The sequence below is a fragment of the Prosopis cineraria genome, unplaced genomic scaffold, assembly GCF_029017545.1.
Source record: "Prosopis cineraria cultivar Desert tree isolate PC_DT_omini unplaced genomic scaffold, ASM2901754v1 PC10, whole genome shotgun sequence".
NCBI classification, from domain to species: domain Eukaryota; kingdom Viridiplantae; phylum Streptophyta; class Magnoliopsida; order Fabales; family Fabaceae; genus Prosopis; species Prosopis cineraria.
The window spans coordinates 15,880,532-15,886,991 of NW_026555341.1; the positions used below are offsets into that span (position 1 = coordinate 15,880,532).

The window sequence follows — 6,460 nt, forward strand, 5'->3', positions numbered from 1 at the left end:
AAATTTCTATAATATTTACAGATTTATTTACTTTGAAGTAAATATTCTAATTATGGCAGGTTTAACTATGGTAGTTTTGATGTATCAAATTATTTATTGGGCGTTAGGAGATTTATTATATTGGAAAAAAAGGATATGTGTATGGATTAACTTAACTCAATTTTGATTCCCAAAATTGCGTAATCTTTTTAAACATTATTGCATATCAGCCATTTGTCGAAGCTAACGAAGATTTTGCTCTAGAGATGACTTGATGGATTTTTTTTATGAATAAAAATTTAGATGAGTTTAAGTTTTGAAACTTGTTTGGGTTAGAATATGTCTCTAAATTTAAAGAACATTGATAAAAATATTTATAGGTCATCCACTAATATAATAAAGATCGTCACAATGGGGACAACAAAGTTAATTTGATTCGAGAGGTTCCATGCCGCAATCTCATTTGAGCTATTTTATTTTGATCAAAAGGCCGATTTAGTTATAACTCGGTAAGTGAACTCACGAATTAGGTCTCATGTGACAATGAGATCTTGTAATAGTAACCGTATAAATTAATTGCAATGCATTAATGGCAAGGATTAATTGGCATTGAAAAAATGTATTAATTGTAGCACTCTAAATTTTTGAATTTATTTTTCCAAACATGATATAAAGAATTTAACGTAATAAATAAACTTTATCATAATAATTAGAATAAAAATTATAGTAAGTTATACTCATTGGAAAACAATGCAAAACCATTTGAATCAAGGGATCCTATAGAAACAGTTGACATTCAAAATCAAGTAATAATTTTGAAATCAGAATTAAGCATAAAAGCATGACTCTTAGGGTGAAAAAATCTCAATCAATTTCTAAGCACAAATTTATGACATAACAATGTGACCAGAGTGTACATGCCAATCAATTAAAATAAATCTTGGTAGTCAACACTTTCCCAACATTAAGTTATTTAATAATACACAAGATGAGTCCGAACAATATTCACAACCATTTAACATGTGGCCTCAACTAGAAATAGTTATAGGAAGTATACTTGTTCACAACATGATCACATCTAATAATATCATCTATACAAGCTTACTAATTGCTCAATAATTCCAAACAAATTTAATATGACCAGTATTTCAAAAAGTAGTTAGGACAATGAGGGGTAGAAGAATTCTCATGATCAATCATACTAGTCAAATCTAAGGCCAAGAGAGAAAAACAAAATCCTCATGGTATAATATTCAAGTCAAGTAAAGACCCAAGAGGGACAGATATACTCCTCTTGTCCATATATGCAGTTAATCAAAATTAGAGTCTATATGCTCTATGAAATAATATATATTCTAAGTTGGCACAATATATATTACATAAACCAAATAAAGAGGTAATGCAAACGGTGGTGCCTCACCAAAATTATTCCTCTGGTGCTTCCTCGACCAAACTCATTCCTATAAAAATTGTTAGCCAAGGGAAATGAAACTTAAAAGTCTTAATAACTAGAATTAATATGTAACGATGCATGTGGATGTAACTAATTATGCGATTACTATGCAAGCACACAAAACATTTACCCGAACAAATATTTTCAAACAAATTAAACAAATATTTAATCACATGATTATACCTTATATCTCTCCTTACGCCATGCCCAGAAGCCAAATCACCTAGCCAAATATAAATTGGACCAAGCTACATGCCACTCATTGGGTCCAATGAGGGTGCCTTGTGGTAATAAGTATCAAAAAAAAAATTTCCTAACAATAATATTTTAAAATATCTCAACAAATCATGTATATTTTAAACAACCAAACAAAAACATAACCGAATAGTTTTCATGCTTCCAAACAATAATATCTTTACATAATAGACATATACAATTTAACCCACTTGGCAATAATTCTAAACAAATACATACATGTACTTCGAAACAATTATGATTTTTCAAACAATAAACCACACATAATCACACACACCCACTCCCACCACATATTAATAATGATTATCTTGTGTTTTGGACAATAAATTTCCTTTCAAATCCACATTAGTCCATTCTTTTGATCAACACAATCTACACAATTATTACATCATACTACATATTAATTTCATATTGTAACAAATAAATAAATCTAAATTTGGAGGTAGTAAGTATAGGCCTAACCCACACTTAATACTAAATCAATGTTAGTGCCCATTTTAACCCTTCCCAAAATTCTTTTAACATCCTCTTACACTTATAAGCTTTAATTAAATCTTAAATCAATCCCACCATCAATATTTTATCATTACATAACTTCAAAATTCATCCAAAATACCCCAAAAATAAAAAATTGTCCTCAAGAATCAAATTAAAATTCTAATACCATAAAAGCATTAATCTATGCTTAAACAAACATCTAAACATCTATTTCATCCAACCTTCGCCATTTAAATCTAGGGTTTAACTCAAAATCCTCAAATTCAAATTCCAACGTTAAATAAATATTATGCAGCATTTATTAGACTCTCGACAATCTCAACAACCATAAAAAATAATCATAGGTTTGGATCAAACATCTTATAGGAAATCCTAGCTCAGAAATTATCCTCAAACTCAAAGAAAAGTATGTAGAAATGTAGAAGAGGAAGCTAGAAACTCACCTGGAATGGCTGCACAACTTAAGAACCACTCCAAGCCACAGAAATTTGTGCCCTAGTAGAGCAAACTTGAACCTCTCTATGATTTTCAAACTCTCTCATGCTTTTTTGTTTCAAAATAGAAACAAGGACACTTGAAACCCTACTCATCTGCTCGTGGTCATGGCTATTGCATGCCCATCCATGCACGGATGGGTGTTTAAATGAAACATCCGTGTTTTTGTTTAAATGAAACATCCATGTTTTCACACCCCATCTGCAAGTGGTCAAGCCCTTTGTTATGCTCGTTTGCGCTTAGTCAACCTTTAAAAATTGATTCTACCCCTTTTGGGACTAGTACAGTTCAATTACTTATTTTGGACCTATCTAACCATTCTATTATGTTTTTGGCCCAACAAAAATCATAATTATTTTCCTAAACGTATTGTTATCCTCAAACAACCTCAATTGTATTTTTTTTATTCCTAAGTTTCACCTCAAAATAATGTTCAAATCCTAATGTCAAATCCTCAAGTTCCCAATTTATTCCCTATTTAAAAACTAGAGTGTTACACTGATGATATCCATTCAAATTACTACCAACATTTTTTTTTTTGTATCTTTGTTGCAGTGTAAATACCTTGTTTTCACATATTATGTGGCTTGTGATATCTCCCTAAGATGCTTTTAGCCTTATGGCTCTTTCTCAATTTAAAAACTAGAGTGTTACACTAATGATATCCATTCAAATTACTACCAACATTTTTTTTTATCTTTGTTGCAGTATAAATACCTTGTTTTCACATATTATGTGGCTTGCGATATCTCTCTAAGATGCTTTTAGCCTTATGGCTCCTTCTCATTCCTTTCGAAAAATTTTACTTCTCTTTTCATCACCTACAACCAAAAAAACGTGGTGAGAAAAGTTCTAAGAAATTATCAAATTGACTCAATAATATATCAAAGGGTTAAAGGTCATTTTTGCCTCTTAAGTTAGCTAAAAGATCACTAGGAACCCTAAACTCAACTATGGGTTAATTTTGTCTTTCAATTGTAAATATTTCCTTCTTTATTACCTTGCCATTTTCTCACCATTAGTGGACACCTCATTAAATTTTTTGATTTTTTATTATAAAATATTTGAGTTAAGGGTGCCTACTAACCCTTCAAATAAAAGTTAAGGTGTAAAAATGACTCTTAGCCCAATAAAAATAATAAAAAATAGTGGAACCTATTGATAACTAATAGATATTAAGTATTTTTAATGTCAGGGTGATGAATGATGGAATTTTTAATATTGAGGGATATAATTGATTTATAGTTGAATTTAGAATCTTTAGTAACCCTTCGGGTAAAGTTGAGTAAAAATGTCCCTCAATCTTTTGTCAAATAGTCACATCATGTTTGACAAGTAAGTTATTCCACCAAGTCAAATTTTTCCCTTGCATTTTATCTGTATATGTAGATCTTTCTTATCCATCTCATCAACAAATTTTTATTATTTTGCAAAATCTTGGTATAATGACTTATTTTAACTATCAGTGTTCTTCTATTTCCTTGTCTTTCTCTGCAGAATTTCTGCCTTTCCTTCAAATCGTTTCATTGAGTGAATATTCTTTTACTAATTTTGAATTTAGTAATGGAATGTTTATTACTAATTTTTGTCAAAAATATAGCGGCACTAATCTATGTGACAGATTTATTCATCACTAATTTATTTTATAATTAATTTTTCTTGGGAATCCAATTACTGCCATGTCACCCCCATATCACTCGCCACTCACCACATCATCGCCACATGGACCTCCACCAGCTCAAACCCAAGACCTTTTCCTTTTCATGTGTACCTTTTGTTAGTTGAGCTACAATGATCTTTTAATTTTAGTGTACAAACTTTAACATTTTAGCGGTTTTGCTTTGTATTATTTATATACTCACAACATCATAGCACTATTTCCATTTGAATAGGTTTTTGTAGAACTAAGGTGAATCAAGCGGCCTGGAAAGAATATCACAAAACATTGAGAAGGTGACTTAGAAGAGGATAAAGAGAAATGACACCATGCTTCTCTACCTTTGAAGATCAAAATTCTGTCGTATAGGAAGAAAGATGATGATGGCATATAAAATGGATAGTGAAAATTTTAGCCTTTTAAATTTGTTTAGTTGTCAATTTGACCCCTCAAGTTTGATTTATATTGATTTAGTTTTTTACATTTTCTTAAATTATTACATTAGTTCTTTAAGTTCTAAAATTAATAAGTACCTAGGGACCAAGTAATCCGAACTTGGAAGATTGGCTACTACAACCAGATCGATCAAACCAAAGTACACTTATGTGCAATGAAGTACACTTAGGGCCTTCGGAGAAGGAGGTGGAGTTCACCATTGATCCTGTTCTCGAAACTGCACCGATATTAAAAGCACCATATCAAATGTCTCTATCAGTGTTAGTGCAGCTAACGAAGGAGATTGAAGAATTAGTAGAGAAGGGTTTTGTGAGGCCGAGTAATTGGGGTTTGTTGAGAAATCTAAAGAGAGAGGAATATTGATGAACACTCCTTTCATTAATTAGCAACAATGATTACAAAACAATATAACATTCTTTCACTTGAAGGATTTCTACCCTTCATGGATAATTTACTAACCCCATCATTACTACAAAAAAAGTATATAAAATAGATATAACAGTTTTTAATTATTGTATATCTTGACATTGCATATTCCCCAAACAAATATATTCTGGGTATACGAAATGGTTATTTGAAAATAATCTCTTTATATTCTGGATATATAAAATGGCTTTTTGGTAAGCAACCACTTTATATTATGGGTATAAGAATTAAAGCAGTTGTTTCCAAATAATTGTCTTATATATGAGCTTTTTCTCAAAAAAAAAAGGGGGGGGGCTAGCAGCCCCTACATTCATCCATCTTCTTCCAATCAAGGAAATGAACAAGAACCAAGACGAAGAAGTTAAGCACTATTGTATACCAAAATAAAAATCAATTGGGAGACGAAGAGAGAAGAAGAAGAACCTGAAGCTCTAAGAGATGTGGTCGATAACAGAGATAGTAATCTAGGCTCGACGGTCCTAGGAGTAGTCGCCAGTGACAGATGCAAGTTAAACCCCTTCTCTTTGATGGTTCTTTCGTATCCAAACTTGGGCTTTTACTGTACCCGCCTTATTAGACCAGATCCACAATAGAGTGATCGAACGAGTAGGGTAGGCGCGGCGTGATGAGGTTGAGAACAAGCTAAGGGAGGGGGCTTCAATGAGCATATGGACAACTTGCTTGAAGGAGGAAGTATCGACTTTGATGAAGGTGGTTTATGAGGTGGTCGATTCATTGCCGTTAAGTGAGAGAGAGAGAGAGAGAGGGGCGTGAAGTGGTTGCGTGAGAGAGAGGGAGAGAGAAGGTTGAGTGAAGGAGAGAAGTGTGCGGGAGGATGGGTTTGAGAGAGAGAATGTACGCGTGCCGTGGGATTAAAAAAATCATTAGTTTAGAGACAATGATATCATCAACCTGCATGTTATGTAAATTTAAGTCAAAAGATTATAAAATGATTGTTTAAAATAACTGCTTTATAATCTCAAGACTATAAAACGGTCATGCTAAATAATTGCTTTATGTTCTCCAGATTATATAGCGGTTATTTTATATAACCACTCTATATTTCCTTTTCTTAAATTTTGCCTCAACTATATAATGATTTTTTCGATAACCATTTTATATAAGGCATTATATATAGCCTTTTTTGTAATAGTATATCTTGAGAGTGAAATAACTCCAACTTTGAGGTGAAGCAATAAGGTGAGGACCAAGTTAACCTCTGTACTTTTTTGTACAAAGTT

At 32.0% G+C, this 6,460-nt stretch overlaps 1 long non-coding RNA gene across 1 annotated transcript; it reads right to left on the minus strand.

Annotated features, from left to right (window-relative positions):
• Window positions 1-1,017: 1,017 nt before the first annotated feature.
• LOC129321250 (uncharacterized) lies at window positions 1,018-6,022 on the minus strand. The gene is made up of 3 exons (XR_008595961.1): window positions 5,643-6,022; window positions 3,398-3,501; window positions 1,018-2,881 (listed from the first exon to the last, which is right to left on the minus strand). It is a non-coding gene; the product is annotated as an uncharacterized LOC129321250 (long non-coding RNA).
• Window positions 6,023-6,460: the final 438 nt, after the last annotated feature.